Here is a 19,899-nt window from a genome sequence, read left to right on the forward strand (position 1 = left end):
GATATTGCAGCCGCTGCTGTGTCCAGGCCCAGGAGCCTTAGCACTGTGCTGTGATGTCACTCAATACCACTGACATCACTAGGTGTAAACAACATCTCTCCTTTGCTGTGTATGTGACTATGGAGCTGTTTGGTGATGTCGTCTATTATGGCCTTCATAGAAGCAACAGGAGATTGTTGCATCCATCTAGAACCCTCAGAACTACAGTGCTATGATGTCACTCACTTCCACAGGCCTTGCAGAGTGTAAACAACAACAACCCAGCTTTGTTGTGTATGTAACCATAGGGATTTGTGATGTCACCTAGAACCTTCACAGCAGCGACAGCTTTATGAGGAGCATCAGCACTGCTCTGCCTGAGCAGAACCATCACCGCCATAGGTTGTCAAATAACCCGGATTTAACCCACACAGGTAAGTCCAATGGGGTGCAGGCATGTCCTCTATGCTTACAGCTTCCCGTGGGTGTTGGTTTGATACCGTTTGGGGACAGCCAAGGAGGCATCTGCAGGCAACAAAGGTAGGTGTGTGCTTGTGTGTGTGTTTCCTATGCAGATCCTAAGCCCAGTGTCACATGCAAGTAGGAGGAGTAAGAAGGGTTCCTGGCAAATCCGGGTTATGGATTGCATTTAAAAAGGCCCCGTGGGAGTGCAATGGGCCCCTGTCTTGCTGCTTAGCAATAATGGTATGGGTTTAGGTTCTGCTGTGTGTACTGGTGGTTGACTGCCCCCCAGCCCAGAGTGTGCATGGAAAATTGTCTGGCAGCCTCCCTGACAGCAAGCAGTGATAGTGCCCATGAAGGGCACCTTGTTGGGCCCGCCCCTTTCACGGTTATCGCTTCTCGGCCTTTTGGCTAAGATCAAGTGTAGTATCTGTTCTTATCAGTTTAATATCTGATACGTCCCCTATCTGGGGACCATATATTAAATGGATTTTTGAGAACGGGGGCCGATTTCGAAGCTTGCTTCCGTCGCCCTATGCATTGACCCGATATGGCAGTATCTTCGGGTACAGTGCACCACCCCCTTACAGGGTTAAAAAGAAAGATTCCTACTTTCATTGCTACCTGCTTGCTGGCTAGCCAGCTAGCCAGCCCTGTGGGCCTTGCTGCTGCTGCAGCCAAAAAACAAAAGGTGGTGCTGCTGCTGCTTCTGCTGCTTCTGCTTCTGCTTGTGTCTGGCCCCTGTTGGAGCGTCCAGGCACAGGACTTCTGCTGCTGCTGACTAAATGGCCTCCTTAATTGGATCATTTGAGTAGCCAGCACACCTGTGCAGGTAGGGCATGACATGATAGGCAGCTGCCTTGATAGCGGGTGGGTGCTGAATGTTCCTAATTGACAAAATAAGATTAATGCTTATGAAGAAATATAAAATCTCATCCCTTCCCCAATATCGCGCCACACCCCTACCCCTTAATTCCCTGGTTGAACTTGATGGACATATGTCTTTTTTCGACCGTACTAACTATGTAACTATGTAACATAACATGGGGGGGGGGGGGGGGGGGTCTCCTGGCTGTTCACACAGGTGTGTCATTGCTGTACATTGACCATGCATTGCTTCTGTGGTATTGCAAAGGCAAAGACAAATGCTTCCAGCCATCCATTGCACTAATGGATTGGTCATCAGCTGGCTGTCTATGTCCCGCATCAATATAGACCAAAGTACAGAGGGTTAGGCTATGCTATTGTGCACCTACCTGATGCATCAGAAGGTGCGAGGCCCTTGCTAAATTCTGTGCACAGACTTTGAGATCTATACTTTAGACTGTATCTAAACCTGCTCCAACATGGACTGACATTCTGGCCTACTTTCAGCCGATGCGACTTGTCTGTCGCTGAACAGTCGCTTTTTATGTATTCAGCACCTATGTATAATGTTGTAAAAATGCTCTAGAAGCTAAAGTCGCAGAAATGTCACACATATTTGGCCTGCAACTTTCTGCGCGACAAATTCAGACAGGAAAAATCAGTATAAATCCTTAGAAAATTATCCCCCAGTGTCTCCATCTGCTGGCGGTATTGAATAAGCATTGCTGCACTGATGGGGTATGCATTAGACAAAAAAAAAGAAGAAAAAGAAGAATAATACGCCCAGAAAAGAGGCGAAAAGGAGAAAAACGTAAAAAAACGTGAAAAAAAAGTAAGAGGAAGAGAAGGGAAAAAAAGGTGGAAATGGGTTTAAAAGTGATTTCGGCGGAGAAATATATATATATATATATATATATATATATATATATATACGCGCACACACACACATATATATAAACGTATTCTCCGTTGAGATATTGCAGCCGCTGCTGTGTCCAGGCCCAGGAGCCTTAGCACTGTGCTGTGATGTCACTCAATACCACTGACATCACTAGGTGTAAACAACATCTCTCCTTTGCTGTGTATGTGACTATGGAGCTGTTTGGTGATGTCGTCTATTATGGCCTTCATAGAAGCAACAGGAGATTGTTGCATCCATCTAGAACCCTCAGAACTACAGTGCTATGATGTCACTCACTTCCACAGGCCTTGCAGAGTGTAAACAACAACAACCCAGCTTTGTTGTGTATGTAACCATAGGGATTTGTGATGTCACCTAGAACCTTCACAGCAGCGACAGCTTTATGAGGAGCATCAGCACTGCTCTGCCTGAGCAGAACCATCACCGCCATAGGTTGTCAAATAACCCGGATTTAACCCACACAGGTAAGTCCAATGGGGTGCAGGCATGTCCTCTATGCTTACAGCTTCCCGTGGTTGTTGGTTTGATACCGTTTGGGGACAGCCAAGGAGGCATCTGCAGGCAACAAAGGTAGGTGTGTGCTTGTGTGTGTGTTTCCTATGCAGATCCTAAGCCCAGTGTCACATGCAAGTAGGAGGAGTAAGAAGGGTTCCTGGCAAATCCGGGTTATGGATTGCATTTAAAAAGGCCCCGTGGGAGTGCAATGGGCCCCTGTCTTGCTGCTTAGCAATAATGGTATGGGTTTAGGTTCTGCTGTGTGTACTGGTGGTTGACTGCCCCCCAGCCCAGAGTGTGCATGGAAAATTGTCTGGCAGCCTCCCTGACAGCAAGCAGTGATAGTGCCCATGAAGGGCACCTTGTTGGGCCCGCCCCTTTCACGGTTATCGCTTCTCGGCCTTTTGGCTAAGATCAAGTGTAGTATCTGTTCTTATCAGTTTAATATCTGATACGTCCCCTATCTGGGGACCATATATTAAATGGATTTTTGAGAACGGGGGCCGATTTCGAAGCTTGCTTCCGTCGCCCTATGCATTGACCCGATATGGCAGTATCTTCGGGTACAGTGCACCACCCCCTTACAGGGTTAAAAAGAAAGATTCCTACTTTCATTGCTACCTGCTTGCTGGCTAGCCAGCTAGCCAGCCCTGTGGGCCTTGCTGCTGCTGCAGCCAAAAAACAAAAGGTGGTGCTGCTGCTGCTTCTGCTGCTTCTGCTTCTGCTTGTGTCTGGCCGCTGTTGGAGCGTCCAGGCACAGGACTTCTGCTGCTGCTGACTAAATGGCCTCCTTAATTGGATCATTTGAGTAGCCAGCACACCTGTGCAGGTAGGGCATGACATGATAGGCAGCTGCCTTGATAGCGGGTGGGTGCTGAATGTTCCTAATTGACAAAATAAGATTAATGCTTATGAAGAAATAAAAAATCTCATCCCTTCCCCAATATCGCGCCACACCCCTACCCCTTAATTCCCTGGTTGAACTTGATGGACATATGTCTTTTTTCGACCGTACTAACTATGTAACTATGTAACATAACATGGGGGGGGGGGGGTCTCCTGGCTGTTCACACAGGTGTGTCATTGCTGTACATTGACCATGCATTGCTTCTGTGGTATTGCAAAGGCAAAGACAAATGCTTCCAGCCATCCATTGCACTAATGGATTGGTCATCAGCTGGCTGTCTATGTCCCGCATCAATATAGACCAAAGTACAGAGGGTTAGGCTATGCTATTGTGCACCTACCTGATGCATTAGAAGGTGCGAGGCCCTTGCTAAATTCTGTGCACAGACTTTGAGATCTATACTTTAGACTGTATCTAAACCTGCTCCAACATGGACTGACATTCTGGCCTACTTTCAGCCGATGCGACTTGTCTGTCGCTGAACAGTCGCTTTTTATGTATTCAGCACCTATGTATAATGTTGTAAAAATGCTCTAGAAGCTAAAGTCGCAGAAATGTCACACATATTTGGCCTGCAACTTTCTGTGCGACAAATTCAGACAGGAAAAATCAGTATAAATCCTTAGAAAATTATCCCCCAGTGTCTCCATCTGCTGGCGGTATTGAATAAGCATTGCTGCACTGATGGGGTATGCATTAGACGAAAAAAAAGAAGAAAAAGAAGAATAATACGCCCAGAAAAGAGGCGAAAAGGAGAAAAACGTAAAAAAACGTGAAAAAAAAGTAAGAGGAAGAGAAGGGAAAAAAAGGTGGAAATGGGTTTAAAAGTGATTTCGGCGGAGAATATATATATATATATATATATATATATATATATATATATATATATATACGCGCACACACACACATATATATAAACGTATTCTCCGTTGAGATATTGCAGCCGCTGCTGTGTCCAGGCCCAGGAGCCTTAGCACTGTGCTGTGATGTCACTCAATACCACTGACATCACTAGGTGTAAACAACATCTCTCCTTTGCTGTGTATGTGACTATGGAGCTGTTTGGTGATGTCGTCTATTATGGCCTTCATAGAAGCAACAGGAGATTGTTGCATCCATCTAGAACCCTCAGAACTACAGTGCTATGATGTCACTCACTTCCACAGGCCTTGCAGAGTGTAAACAACAACAACCCAGCTTTGTTGTGTATGTAACCATAGGGATTTGTGATGTCACCTAGAACCTTCACAGCAGCGACAGCTTTATGAGGAGCATCAGCACTGCTCTGCCTGAGCAGAACCATCACCGCCATAGGTTGTCAAATAACCCGGATTTAACCCACACAGGTAAGTCCAATGGGGTGCAGGCATGTCCTCTATGCTTACAGCTTCCCGTGGTTGTTGGTTTGATACCGTTTGGGGACAGCCAAGGAGGCATCTGCAGGCAACAAAGGTAGGTGTGTGCTTGTGTGTGTGTTTCCTATGCAGATCCTAAGCCCAGTGTCACATGCAAGTAGGAGGAGTAAGAAGGGTTCCTGGCAAATCCGGGTTATGGATTGCATTTAAAAAGGCCCCGTGGGAGTGCAATGGGCCCCTGTCTTGCTGCTTAGCAATAATGGTATGGGTTTAGGTTCTGCTGTGTGTACTGGTGGTTGACTGCCCCCCAGCCCAGAGTGTGCATGGAAAATTGTCTGGCAGCCTCCCTGACAGCAAGCAGTGATAGTGCCCATGAAGGGCACCTTGTTGGGCCCGCCCCTTTCACGGTTATCGCTTCTCGGCCTTTTGGCTAAGATCAAGTGTAGTATCTGTTCTTATCAGTTTAATATCTGATACGTCCCCTATCTGGGGACCATATATTAAATGGATTTTTGAGAACGGGGGCCGATTTCGAAGCTTGCTTCCGTCGCCCTATGCATTGACCCGATATGGCAGTATCTTCGGGTACAGTGCACCACCCCCTTACAGGGTTAAAAAGAAAGATTCCTACTTTCATTGCTACCTGCTTGCTGGCTAGCCAGCTAGCCAGCCCTGTGGGCCTTGCTGCTGCTGCAGCCAAAAAACAAAAGGTGGTGCTGCTGCTGCTTCTGCTGCTTCTGCTTCTGCTTGTGTCTGGCCGCTGTTGGAGCGTCCAGGCACAGGACTTCTGCTGCTGCTGACTAAATGGCCTCCTTAATTGGATCATTTGAGTAGCCAGCACACCTGTGCAGGTAGGGCATGACATGATAGGCAGCTGCCTTGATAGCGGGTGGGTGCTGAATGTTCCTAATTGACAAAATAAGATTAATGCTTATGAAGAAATAAAAAATCTCATCCCTTCCCCAATATCGCGCCACACCCCTACCCCTTAATTCCCTGGTTGAACTTGATGGACATATGTCTTTTTTCGACCGTACTAACTATGTAACTATGTAACATAACATGGGGGGGGGGGGGGTCTCCTGGCTGTTCACACAGGTGTGTCATTGCTGTACATTGACCATGCATTGCTTCTGTGGTATTGCAAAGGCAAAGACAAATGCTTCCAGCCATCCATTGCACTAATGGATTGGTCATCAGCTGGCTGTCTATGTCCCGCATCAATATAGACCAAAGTACAGAGGGTTAGGCTATGCTATTGTGCACCTACCTGATGCATTAGAAGGTGCGAGGCCCTTGCTAAATTCTGTGCACAGACTTTGAGATCTATACTTTAGACTGTATCTAAACCTGCTCCAACATGGACTGACATTCTGGCCTACTTTCAGCCGATGCGACTTGTCTGTCGCTGAACAGTCGCTTTTTATGTATTCAGCACCTATGTATAATGTTGTAAAAATGCTCTAGAAGCTAAAGTCGCAGAAATGTCACACATATTTGGCCTGCAACTTTCTGTGCGACAAATTCAGACAGGAAAAATCAGTATAAATCCTTAGAAAATTATCCCCCAGTGTCTCCATCTGCTGGCGGTATTGAATAAGCATTGCTGCACTGATGGGGTATGCATTAGACGAAAAAAAAGAAGAAAAAGAAGAATAATACGCCCAGAAAAGAGGCGAAAAGGAGAAAAACGTAAAAAAACGTGAAAAAAAAGTAAGAGGAAGAGAAGGGAAAAAAAGGTGGAAATGGGTTTAAAAGTGATTTCGGCGGAGAAATATATATATATATATATATATATATATATATATATATATATATATATACGCGCACACACACACATATATATAAACGTATTCTCCGTTGAGATATTGCAGCCGCTGCTGTGTCCAGGCCCAGGAGCCTTAGCACTGTGCTGTGATGTCACTCAATACCACTGACATCACTAGGTGTAAACAACATCTCTCCTTTGCTGTGTATGTGACTATGGAGCTGTTTGGTGATGTCGTCTATTATGGCCTTCATAGAAGCAACAGGAGATTGTTGCATCCATCTAGAACCCTCAGAACTACAGTGCTATGATGTCACTCACTTCCACAGGCCTTGCAGAGTGTAAACAACAACAACCCAGCTTTGTTGTGTATGTAACCATAGGGATTTGTGATGTCACCTAGAACCTTCACAGCAGCGACAGCTTTATGAGGAGCATCAGCACTGCTCTGCCTGAGCAGAACCATCACCGCCATAGGTTGTCAAATAACCCGGATTTAACCCACACAGGTAAGTCCAATGGGGTGCAGGCATGTCCTCTATGCTTACAGCTTCCCGTGGGTGTTGGTTTGATACCGTTTGGGGACAGCCAAGGAGGCATCTGCAGGCAACAAAGGTAGGTGTGTGCTTGTGTGTGTGTTTCCTATGCAGATCCTAAGCCCAGTGTCACATGCAAGTAGGAGGAGTAAGAAGGGTTCCTGGCAAATCCGGGTTATGGATTGCATTTAAAAAGGCCCCGTGGGAGTGCAATGGGCCCCTGTCTTGCTGCTTAGCAATAATGGTATGGGTTTAGGTTCTGCTGTGTGTACTGGTGGTTGACTGCCCCCCAGCCCAGAGTGTGCATGGAAAATTGTCTGGCAGCCTCCCTGACAGCAAGCAGTGATAGTGCCCATGAAGGGCACCTTGTTGGGCCCGCCCCTTTCACGGTTATCGCTTCTCGGCCTTTTGGCTAAGATCAAGTGTAGTATCTGTTCTTATCAGTTTAATATCTGATACGTCCCCTATCTGGGGACCATATATTAAATGGATTTTTGAGAACGGGGGCCGATTTCGAAGCTTGCTTCCGTCGCCCTATGCATTGACCCGATATGGCAGTATCTTCGGGTACAGTGCACCACCCCCTTACAGGGTTAAAAAGAAAGATTCCTACTTTCATTGCTACCTGCTTGCTGGCTAGCCAGCTAGCCAGCCCTGTGGGCCTTGCTGCTGCTGCAGCCAAAAAACAAAAGGTGGTGCTGCTGCTGCTTCTGCTGCTTCTGCTTCTGCTTGTGTCTGGCCGCTGTTGGAGCGTCCAGGCACAGGACTTCTGCTGCTGCTGACTAAATGGCCTCCTTAATTGGATCATTTGAGTAGCCAGCACACCTGTGCAGGTAGGGCATGACATGATAGGCAGCTGCCTTGATAGCGGGTGGGTGCTGAATGTTCCTAATTGACAAAATAAGATTAATGCTTATGAAGAAATATAAAATCTCATCCCTTCCCCAATATCGCGCCACACCCCTACCCCTTAATTCCCTGGTTGAACTTGATGGACATATGTCTTTTTTCGACCGTACTAACTATGTAACTATGTAACATAACATGGGGGGGGGGGGGGGGGGGTCTCCTGGCTGTTCACACAGGTGTGTCATTGCTGTACATTGACCATGCATTGCTTCTGTGGTATTGCAAAGGCAAAGACAAATGCTTCCAGCCATCCATTGCACTAATGGATTGGTCATCAGCTGGCTGTCTATGTCCCGCATCAATATAGACCAAAGTACAGAGGGTTAGGCTATGCTATTGTGCACCTACCTGATGCATCAGAAGGTGCGAGGCCCTTGCTAAATTCTGTGCACAGACTTTGAGATCTATACTTTAGACTGTATCTAAACCTGCTCCAACATGGACTGACATTCTGGCCTACTTTCAGCCGATGCGACTTGTCTGTCGCTGAACAGTCGCTTTTTATGTATTCAGCACCTATGTATAATGTTGTAAAAATGCTCTAGAAGCTAAAGTCGCAGAAATGTCACACATATTTGGCCTGCAACTTTCTGTGCGACAAATTCAGACAGGAAAAATCAGTATAAATCCTTAGAAAATTATCCCCCAGTGTCTCCATCTGCTGGCGGTATTGAATAAGCATTGCTGCACTGATGGGGTATGCATTAGACGAAAAAAAAGAAGAAAAAGAAGAATAATACGCCCAGAAAAGAGGCGAAAAGGAGAAAAACGTAAAAAAACGTGAAAAAAAAGTAAGAGGAAGAGAAGGGAAAAAAAGGTGGAAATGGGTTTAAAAGTGATTTCGGCGGAGAAATATATATATATATATATATATATATATATATATATATATATATACGCGCACACACACACATATATATAAACGTATTCTCCGTTGAGATATTGCAGCCGCTGCTGTGTCCAGGCCCAGGAGCCTTAGCACTGTGCTGTGATGTCACTCAATACCACTGACATCACTAGGTGTAAACAACATCTCTCCTTTGCTGTGTATGTGACTATGGAGCTGTTTGGTGATGTCGTCTATTATGGCCTTCATAGAAGCAACAGGAGATTGTTGCATCCATCTAGAACCCTCAGAACTACAGTGCTATGATGTCACTCACTTCCACAGGCCTTGCAGAGTGTAAACAACAACAACCCAGCTTTGTTGTGTATGTAACCATAGGGATTTGTGATGTCACCTAGAACCTTCACAGCAGCGACAGCTTTATGAGGAGCATCAGCACTGCTCTGCCTGAGCAGAACCATCACCGCCATAGGTTGTCAAATAACCCGGATTTAACCCACACAGGTAAGTCCAATGGGGTGCAGGCATGTCCTCTATGCTTACAGCTTCCCGTGGGTGTTGGTTTGATACCGTTTGGGGACAGCCAAGGAGGCATCTGCAGGCAACAAAGGTAGGTGTGTGCTTGTGTGTGTGTTTCCTATGCAGATCCTAAGCCCAGTGTCACATGCAAGTAGGAGGAGTAAGAAGGGTTCCTGGCAAATCCGGGTTATGGATTGCATTTAAAAAGGCCCCGTGGGAGTGCAATGGGCCCCTGTCTTGCTGCTTAGCAATAATGGTATGGGTTTAGGTTCTGCTGTGTGTACTGGTGGTTGACTGCCCCCCAGCCCAGAGTGTGCATGGAAAATTGTCTGGCAGCCTCCCTGACAGCAAGCAGTGATAGTGCCCATGAAGGGCACCTTGTTGGGCCCGCCCCTTTCACGGTTATCGCTTCTCGGCCTTTTGGCTAAGATCAAGTGTAGTATCTGCATTTGGTCTGGTCGGAAGGTGTCTGTGGTACCCCGCTTCTCGGCCTTGGGGGATTGTCTCTCCTTACGGAGGGACTTCACCCCCTTGCTGCTATTGGGGAGCGGGCTTAGTCCACGGACAACGGGTTGCGATCCCCCTGTCTCTGGGACCTTGTGTCTCAGAAGGCATTTTCGGTACGTTGAGCGTTACCTGTAGCTTCGGAAGCACCTAGGGTACCCCCGACCTCTGCCTTGGGTAAGGGTTCCGCTTTTATAGCGGGATTCTGAGCCCCTGCTGCTATTGGGGAAGGGGCTTAGTCCCTGGGTGTGGAAGATGCCGTTCTCCTGGGCTTTCCCCTCTGGGGAAATGTCGATGCGAAATACCATCCGCATAGAGGTGTCGGAGAGCCATCGTCAGTTGAAGAACCTCCGCTTCATTGCGGAGGTGATTCTTCTTGACTACTTCCGCCTCAACAGGGAGGACATCCTGTGTCTAAATGACCAGGAAAGCCGTGGCCTGTATACCGTCACCTTCACGGCCACGGCGTGTTGCGATAACATCTATGCAACCTTGTCTGGTGCGGACCAGAGGGACGATCGACTCGACGGTCTTTCGTTCCAGTTCCTCTATGGTGAGGAACATATACCGTTGGTGGTGGCTATGCACAGCCCTCATGTGACCACGGAGGATATAGCCACTTTTCTTCGGCGATACTGCGAAGAGGTGCGATTCGCAAACAAAATCTTGAACTCCGTGCGGTTCTGGAACGGCAAGAGGAAGTTCTGGGTCAAGCTCCGTAAGGATCCCGGTGGTATTGGGGGTCTTTGCCATCCGCCCCCAAATTTTGCCATCGGGAGAGTTCGGGGCTTCCTGTTCTATCCTCAAATGCCTATGTATTGCCGAAATTGCTTGAGGTTTGGCCACACCCAGGAGACCTGCGGCGCGGAGCGTGTGATTCGCTGCAATAGGTGTGGCCAAGAAGGTCACATAGCCTCAAGATGTAGCCATACGATAAGGTGCAACCTCTGCGGAGAGGAAAATCACGATTTTAATTCCTGTCCCCATAAAGCAAAAACTACGATGGGTGGGTCAAGGCTGGGCCCACCCAAAGAGGGGACAGGACAAAAGACGTCCTTTTTTAAGATGCCCAAACCCCAGATGGCAGGTACTGATGGGTCCAGGCCCAAGACCTCTGGTGCTCCATCGGGGGGCCCACCGGTGGTAGTGCTAGGGGGAGGCCATGGGGATTCCACGAAGCCCGGGCGGGTGATCGAGTTTACTGCCCGGGAAATTGAAAGACGTCGATCGACTTCCTACCTGGCTCAAGAGCCCGCCGAAACTTCTGAAGGGGGCTCACCTGTGGCGGGTGGCAGCCGACGGGCCTCGGTGGGGGCAAAAGTGGACCCAAAATTGCAGCATAAGCCAGGTACTGGCTTGGCCCAGGGTCGCCCTGCTCCGGACGAAGAGGCCCCGGTGAAAGCCCGCCGGAAGGGGAGCCAGGTGGCCAGGTCTGAGCCCGGTCCTGTTACTCCGCCTATACAGGACAGGGCCAAGAAGACAAGTGGCGCCAAACCAGGGTTTGCTGCCCCGCCAGCAGTGGACCCGGTGGGTAAAACTGGCCATCGTCGATCGATGGGGAAGTTGGAGCAACAGTCCTCAGCAACGCTTGCTGGGGAACAAGCGATGAAAACTTCCCAAGGTAGCGGCAAAGGTTCCGGAAAAGAGGCCTCACAGGCCCCTGTGCAGCAGTTCCAGTCGTCAAATGATGAAAGAAGACGCAGATCCATCAGCCGGGGGCCAGAGATTACATCGAGTGAGAGCAACACAGAGGATATGGACAGCAGTGTGACATTTAAAAGACAAAGAGAAGAAGAAGAGGAAGACATTCAAAGGAAAGCGGCGTGCCGTAGTTCGGACGAGAGCGAGCTCAGGGTCGGGGCATCATCGATCTCAAGCTCCGACCCTCAGAACATCAAGGAGCTGATGACCCCGCAGGCGGGGGATGACGGTACGCAGCTTATTATTGACTTTGATTCTCCAAGCACGGACTCTCCATAAACTATGCCTATCCCTGTAAAAATTGCCTCACTCAATGTGAGGTCCTTAAAGAGCCCTGATCGCAGGGCTGCTTTATTTTCTTATCTAGAGACATGTGACTTTGACCTTTGCCTGCTACAAGAATGTGGAATCCCTAGTAAAATGGACTATAAAGACTTAAAAGAAGACTGGAAGCTGGGCCCATCCATATGGTCCGGTGCAAATGACTGTCGTTCTGTGGGTGTTGGGCTGCTCTGCCGAGGCCAGTCCTTTTCTATTCATACAGTAACTGAGATTGTGCCTGGCAGAGCTCTTTTAATTCATCTATATTTTAATGGACTTTTAATTCGTGTTTTAAATGTGTATGCCCCTCCTGATAAACAGGAGCGGGCAGAACTATTTGAAATTTTACCACTGTTTTGTGTTGGGTCTTCCCCCCTGCTGGTGGGAGGTGATTTTAACTGCATACGTGATGGGGAACACCGGCAGGGTGGGGATATTAATCGTAAAGACCGCACTTCTTACCTGCTTAAAAATTTTATTGATGATTTTAATTTGAAAGATTGCTGGAAGGATCTCTTGCCGGAGGACCCAGGCGCCACATGGTCCAATGGAAGAGTGAGCTCCAGAATCGATTTTATTTTTTCCTCTAGAGCTTTTAAACCCCTGAAATGCACGCTCGAGCAGAATATCTTCTCTGATCATAAGCTCCTCTTGGTGGGCCTGGAGCTAGAGGGGGAGCAAAAAGCAAAAAGGGGCCTCTGGAGATTAAACACCACACTCCTAGAGGACCCTGAGATAAAAGAGGAGTTTGTGCGGACCTACCAATGCTGGCAATCACAAAGAAAACCCCACGAGCCTATGCTGCACTGGTGGGAGGGCACCAAATCTAAAATCAGATTTTTTTTTATCAAAGCAGGTAAGAAGAAGGCAAAAATGGAAAAACAGTGGTTTTATGTTCTTAACATGCGTTTAAATGTACTTTTTAAATTGAAAGAAGCTGGTATGGATGTAGAAAATGATATTTTAAACCTTAAAACTGAAATAAAACATGCCATAGAAAAGAAAGGGAAACAAATCATTTTTAACTCACATGTGCAGCACCTGGAGGAGGGCGAGAAATGTTCCCGTTTCTTTTTTAAAAAAGTGATGAATAGGAGGGATATCATCCAAAACCTTGAGGGTGAATCCACTCCAAAAGGCATGTTAGATGCAGTTTTTAACTTCTACCAGCTTCTTTTTAATAAGAAAGATCTTAATCCATCCTTTTTAGAACATGTTCTTAATTCCCTTGATTTTAAGCTAGATGTTTTAGACCAGGAGGTTTTATCCCGTGATCTTAACTTAGATGAACTTTTATTTGTTTTTAAAAGTTTTTCTAGTGGGAAGGCCCCTGGGGAAGATGGTTTACCCATCGAATTTTATTTAGCTTTTTGGGATATTTTAAAGGATGATATGGTTTTATTGTATAAAGAAACTTTTATTGTTAATGAACTTCCCCCTTCCTGGAGGAGGGGGATTGTATCATTACTTTTTAAAAAGGGTGAAAAGGATATGCTAAAAAATTGGCGCCCCATCACACTTTTAAATGTTGATTATAAAGTTTTAGCCAAGTTATTAGCTGTCCGTTTTAAACCTTTTATTCATAAATTAATTCACCCAAATCAGGTTTGTGGGGTACCTGGAAGGTCTATAGCTGAATCCCTAAATATTTTAAGAGATGTTTTATGGTATTTTAAGGATAGAAATCAAACTGTAGCAATTTTATCCTTAGACTTTGAAAAAGCCTTTGATAGGGTCTCCCATGAATACCTGTTTTTAGTTCTTAAAAAGATGGCAGTGCCTGAAACGATTTTAAGCCGAATCATGCTTTTATACCGATCCTGTTTTAGTCAAGTCTCTGTTAATGGCTTTTTAACCAGCGGTGTTCCTCTTTTATCAGGTGTCAAACAGGGCTGCCCCCTGTCCCCACTCCTTTTTATTTGCGCAATCGAACCACTGATGGCCCTCCTCAGAAAAGACCGGGTAGTAAGAGGCGTACCGATACCTGGTGGAGGAGGGACCCATCTAAAGGTGTTGGGGTACATGGATGATGTCACCATACTGTGCCCGGACTCTCCATCCATGAGGGGGGCATTGAGGAACACCAGCTATTTCTGCGAGGTCTCTGGTTTTAAGCTAAACACAGATAAATGTGACTGTTTTTATATTGGCTCCTGGGATTCATCCATCACCCCAGGAGTCACAATGCAACAGGATCAAATTAAAGTTTTAGGTATTGTTTTTAACCAGGTCAATGATGGGAGCCCTAACTGGGATTCAGCTATAGCTAAGATGGAGAAGAAGATTTTAATGTGGAATCTTAGAAACCTTACCATGGAGGGGAAGATTTTAATAATAAAGATGGTTTTACTCCCTATTATGCTATACATTGCCATGGTATTTCCTCCATCTATTTTATACATTAAAAAAGTAACTAGAATTGTTTTTACTTTTTTATGGGGTTCAAAAATGGAGAAATTAAAGCGTGATTTTATGTACAAAAGTAAAGATAATGGCGGGAAAGATGTTCCTAACCTTTTTACTTTCTTTTACATAAAGTATTTCTGTTTCTGTTTTAAAATTATTAAATCCGATGGCATTTTTAGCTGCTTTTTAAGGTACGCTGCGGGCATGGTTTTTAAAAGATGGTTGCGCATCCCTCTGAACGCTCCGGTGCTTCTGTGTCCCCCAAAACATTATGTGGTGTTGGAAAAGACAGTCAGGCTCCTAGGTCTCCAAGATTTGGAGCCTGACATACTGGGGGACCAGAGAAAGGTATCAAAGGTCCTCAGGCGGAGTGAGGTTACCCTGGCAGTGTCCAATTTCACACAGGCAAGATCCAAAAAGGTATGGCGGAACGTGTACGGGAAGTTTCTGGCGAATGTACACAGGGATCTTGCCTGGGCAATCGTCCACCAGTGCCTCCCTACTCGTGAGTTTCAGCACAGGCGAGGACTGGTGGCGAGAGCCAAGTGCCCGAGAGATGGCTGCGGAGTGGACGAAACGGTGCTGCACATATTTTGGAACTGCCCTTTTGCACGGGAGCTTTGGAGGAAGGTAGGCCCACTTTTGAAGTGGGCCTGCGGCCTAAAAGATTTTAATCACGAATGTGTCTTTTACGGTCTTTTTAACTGCCCCAATTTTAAACAGCAGATGATCTGCTGGATGATTATTAATTGTTTTAAAAATGCCATCTGGAAAGTTAGGAACATCTTACTTTTTAAACATGATTTTATTGATGTTAAAAACTGTATAAAGCTGGCCCTGAGTGAGATGTACATCTATTACCTAAGAGACAAGAAACAGTTGGGGGCCAGCGAGGCAGCATCCATGTGGTGTCTGCCTCTATGGAACGAAATAACAGTATAATCAGTTTTTATGACATTTGTATAATGTTTTATCCTGCCATTTTTATTTTTTCTCCTTTTATTACTGGTTTTATTATTTGTATTTTAAAACTTTTGTGAACCTTTTATTATTTTGCATTTTAAATTTTGTATGGTTTCTTATTTATTCAATAAAATTTTGTTGAAACCTTATCTGTTCTTATCAGTTTAATATCTGATACGTCCCCTATCTGGGGACCATATATTAAATGGATTTTTGAGAACGGGGGCCGATTTCGAAGCTTGCTTCCGTCGCCCTATGCATTGACCCGATATGGCAGTATCTTCGGGTACAGTGCACCACCCCCTTACAGGGTTAAAAAGAAAGATTCCTACTTTCATTGCTACCTGCTTGCTGGCTAGCCAGCTAGCCAGCCCTGTGGGCCTTGCTGCTGCTGCAGCCAAAAAACAAAAGGTGGTGCTGCTGCTGCTTCTGCTGCTTCTGCTTCTGCTTGTGTCTGGCCGCTGTTGGAGCGTCCAGGCACAGGACTTCTGCTGCTGCTGACTAAATGGCCTCCTTAATTGGATCATTTGAGTAGCCAGCACACCTGTGCAGGTAGGGCATGACATGATAGGCAGCTGCCTTGATAGCGGGTGGGTGCTGAATGTTCCTAATTGACAAAATAAGATTAATGCTTATGAAGAAATATAAAATCTCATCCCTTCCCCAATATCGCGCCACACCCCTACCCCTTAATTCCCTGGTTGAACTTGATGGACATATGTCTTTTTTCGACCGTACTAACTATGTAACTATGTAACATAACATGGGGGGGGGGGGTCTCCTGGCTGTTCACACAGGTGTGTCATTGCTGTACATTGACCATGCATTGCTTCTGTGGTATTGCAAAGGCAAAGACAAATGCTTCCAGCCATCCATTGCACTAATGGATTGGTCATCAGCTGGCTGTCTATGTCCCGCATCAATATAGACCAAAGTACAGAGGGTTAGGCTATGCTATTGTGCACCTACCTGATGCATCAGAAGGTGCGAGGCCCTTGCTAAATTCTGTGCACAGACTTTGAGATCTATACTTTAGACTGTATCTAAACCTGCTCCAACATGGACTGACATTCTGGCCTACTTTCAGCCGATGCGACTTGTCTGTCGCTGAACAGTCGCTTTTTATGTATTCAGCACCTATGTATAATGTTGTAAAAATGCTCTAGAAGCTAAAGTCGCAGAAATGTCACACATATTTGGCCTGCAACTTTCTGTGCGACAAATTCAGACAGGAAAAATCAGTATAAATCCTTAATTATCCCCCAGTGTCTCCATCTGCTGGCGGTATTGAATAAGCATTGCTGCACTGATGGGGTATGCATTAGACGAAAAAAAAGAAGAAAAAGAAGAATAATACGCCCAGAAAAGAGGCGAAAAGGAGAAAAACGTAAAAAAACGTGAAAAAAAAGTAAGAGGAAGAGAAGGGAAAAAAAGGTGGAAATGGGTTTAAAAGTGATTTCGGCGGAGAAATATATATATATATATATATATATATATATATATATATACGCGCACACACACACATATATATAAACGTATTCTCCGTTGAGATATTGCAGCCGCTGCTGTGTCCAGGCCCAGGAGCCTTAGCACTGTGCTGTGATGTCACTCAATACCACTGACATCACTAGGTGTAAACAACATCTCTCCTTTGCTGTGTATGTGACTATGGAGCTGTTTGGTGATGTCGTCTATTATGGCCTTCATAGAAGCAACAGGAGATTGTTGCATCCATCTAGAACCCTCAGAACTACAGTGCTATGATGTCACTCACTTCCACAGGCCTTGCAGAGTGTAAACAACAACAACCCAGCTTTGTTGTGTATGTAACCATAGGGATTTGTGATGTCACCTAGAACCTTCACAGCAGCGACAGCTTTATGAGGAGCATCAGCACTGCTCTGCCTGAGCAGAACCATCACCGCCATAGGTTGTCAAATAACCCGGGTTTAACCCACACAGGTAAGTCCAATGGGGTGCAGGCATGTCCTCTATGCTTACAGCTTCCCGTGGGTGTTGGTTTGATACCGTTTGGGGACAGCCAAGGAGGCATCTGCAGGCAACAAAGGTAGGTGTGTGCTTGTGTGTGTGTTTCCTATGCAGATCCTAAGCCCAGTGTCACATGCAAGTAGGAGGAGTAAGAAGGGTTCCTGGCAAATCCGGGTTATGGATTGCATTTAAAAAGGCCCCGTGGGAGTGCAATGGGCCCCTGTCTTGCTGCTTAGCAATAATGGTATGGGTTTAGGTTCTGCTGTGTGTACTGGTGGTTGACTGCCCCCCAGCCCAGAGTGTGCATGGAAAATTGTCTGGCAGCCTCCCTGACAGCAAGCAGTGATAGTGCCCATGAAGGGCACCTTGTTGGGCCCGCCCCTTTCACGGTTATCGCTTCTCGGCCTTTTGGCTAAGATCAAGTGTAGTATCTGTTCTTATCAGTTTAATATCTGATACGTCCCCTATCTGGGGACCATATATTAAATGGATTTTTGAGAACGGGGGCCGATTTCGAAGCTTGCTTCCGTCGCCCTATGCATTGACCCGATATGGCAGTATCTTCGGGTACAGTGCACCACCCCCTTACAGGGTTAAAAAGAAAGATTCCTACTTTCATTGCTACCTGCTTGCTGGCTAGCCAGCTAGCCAGCCCTGTGGGCCTTGCTGCTGCTGCAGCCAAAAAACAAAAGGTGGTGCTGCTGCTGCTTCTGCTGCTTCTGCTTCTGCTTGTGTCTGGCCGCTGTTGGAGCGTCCAGGCACAGGACTTCTGCTGCTGCTGACTAAATGGCCTCCTTAATTGGATCATTTGAGTAGCCAGCACACCTGTGCAGGTAGGGCATGACATGATAGGCAGCTGCCTTGATAGCGGGTGGGTGCTGAATGTTCCTAATTGACAAAATAAGATTAATGCTTATGAAGAAATATAAAATCTCATCCCTTCCCCAATATCGCGCCACACCCCTACCCCTTAATTCCCTGGTTGAACTTGATGGACATATGTCTTTTTTCGACCGTACTAACTATGTAACTATGTAACATAACATGGGGGGGGTCTCCTGGCTGTTCACACAGGTGTGTCATTGCTGTACATTGACCATGCATTGCTTCTGTGGTATTGCAAAGGCAAAGACAAATGCTTCCAGCCATCCATTGCACTAATGGATTGGTCATCAGCTGGCTGTCTATGTCCCGCATCAATATAGACCAAAGTACAGAGGGTTAGGCTATGCTATTGTGCACCTACCTGATGCATCAGAAGGTGCGAGGCCCTTGCTAAATTCTGTGCACAGACTTTGAGATCTATACTTTAGACTGTATCTAAACCTGCTCCAACATGGACTGACATTCTGGCCTACTTTCAGCCGATGCGACTTGTCTGTCGCTGAACAGTCGCTTTTTATGTATTCAGCACCTATGTATAATGTTGTAAAAATGCTCTAGAAGCTAAAGTCGCAGAAATGTCACACATATTTGGCCTGCAACTTTCTGTGCGACAAATTCAGACAGGAAAAATCAGTATAAATCCTTAGAAAATTATCCCCCAGTGTCTCCATCTGCTGGCGGTATTGAATAAGCATTGCTGCACTGATGGGGTATGCATTAGACGAAAAAAAAGAAGAAAAAGAAGAATAATACGCCCAGAAAAGAGGCGAAAAGGAGAAAAACGTAAAAAAACGTGAAAAAAAAGTAAGAGGAAGAGAAGGGAAAAAAAGGTGGAAATGGGTTTAAAAGTGATTTCGGCGGAGAAATATATATATATATATATATATATATATATATATATATATATATACGCGCACACACACACATATATATATAAACGTATTCTCCGTTGAGATATTGCAGCCGCTGCTGTGTCCAGGCCCAGGAGCCTTAGCACTGTGCTGTGATGTCACTCAATACCACTGACATCACTAGGTGTAAACAACATCTCTCCTTTGCTGTGTATGTGACTATGGAGCTGTTTGGTGATGTCGTCTATTATGGCCTTCATAGAAGCAACAGGAGATTGTTGCATCCATCTAGAACCCTCAGAACTACAGTGCTATGATGTCACTCACTTCCACAGGCCTTGCAGAGTGTAAACAACAACAACCCAGCTTTGTTGTGTATGTAACCATAGGGATTTGTGATGTCACCTAGAACCTTCACAGCAGCGACAGCTTTATGAGGAGCATCAGCACTGCTCTGCCTGAGCAGAACCATCACCGCCATAGGTTGTCAAATAACCCGGGTTTAACCCACACAGGTAAGTCCAATGGGGTGCAGGCATGTCCTCTATGCTTACAGCTTCCCGTGGGTGTTGGTTTGATACCGTTTGGGGACAGCCAAGGAGGCATCTGCAGGCAACAAAGGTAGGTGTGTGCTTGTGTGTGTGTTTCCTATGCAGATCCTAAGCCCAGTGTCACATGCAAGTAGGAGGAGTAAGAAGGGTTCCTGGCAAATC

General features: G+C 46.1%; 6 non-coding genes and 1 pseudogene across 6 annotated transcripts; all 7 read left to right on the forward strand.

Moving 5' to 3' along the window:
* Nucleotides 1–832: 832 nt before the first annotated feature.
* Nucleotides 833–1,023, forward strand: LOC130320862 (U2 spliceosomal RNA). Its single transcript, XR_008866684.1, has one exon. It is a non-coding gene; the product is annotated as a U2 spliceosomal RNA (small nuclear RNA).
* Nucleotides 1,024–3,113: 2,090 nt separating this feature from the next.
* LOC130320863 (U2 spliceosomal RNA) lies at nt 3,114–3,304 on the forward strand. The gene has a single exon (XR_008866685.1). It is a non-coding gene; the product is annotated as a U2 spliceosomal RNA (small nuclear RNA).
* Nucleotides 3,305–5,397: 2,093 nt separating this feature from the next.
* On the forward strand, nt 5,398–5,588 carry LOC130320864 (U2 spliceosomal RNA). Its single transcript, XR_008866686.1, has one exon. It is a non-coding gene; the product is annotated as a U2 spliceosomal RNA (small nuclear RNA).
* Nucleotides 5,589–7,683: 2,095 nt separating this feature from the next.
* On the forward strand, nt 7,684–7,874 carry LOC130320866 (U2 spliceosomal RNA). Its single transcript, XR_008866688.1, has one exon. It is a non-coding gene; the product is annotated as a U2 spliceosomal RNA (small nuclear RNA).
* A 2,096-nt stretch (nt 7,875–9,970) lies between these two features.
* Nucleotides 9,971–10,188, forward strand: LOC130320840 (U2 spliceosomal RNA; annotated as a pseudogene).
* Nucleotides 10,189–15,577: 5,389 nt separating this feature from the next.
* Nucleotides 15,578–15,763, forward strand: LOC130320805 (U2 spliceosomal RNA). The gene has a single exon (XR_008866651.1). It is a non-coding gene; the product is annotated as a U2 spliceosomal RNA (small nuclear RNA).
* Nucleotides 15,764–17,842: 2,079 nt separating this feature from the next.
* LOC130320867 (U2 spliceosomal RNA) lies at nt 17,843–18,033 on the forward strand. The gene has a single exon (XR_008866689.1). It is a non-coding gene; the product is annotated as a U2 spliceosomal RNA (small nuclear RNA).
* The last annotated feature ends 1,866 nt before the right edge of the window (nt 18,034–19,899 follow it).

Source organism: Hyla sarda, unplaced genomic scaffold (assembly GCF_029499605.1).
Source record: "Hyla sarda isolate aHylSar1 unplaced genomic scaffold, aHylSar1.hap1 scaffold_222, whole genome shotgun sequence".
Classification (NCBI taxonomy): domain Eukaryota; kingdom Metazoa; phylum Chordata; class Amphibia; order Anura; family Hylidae; genus Hyla; species Hyla sarda.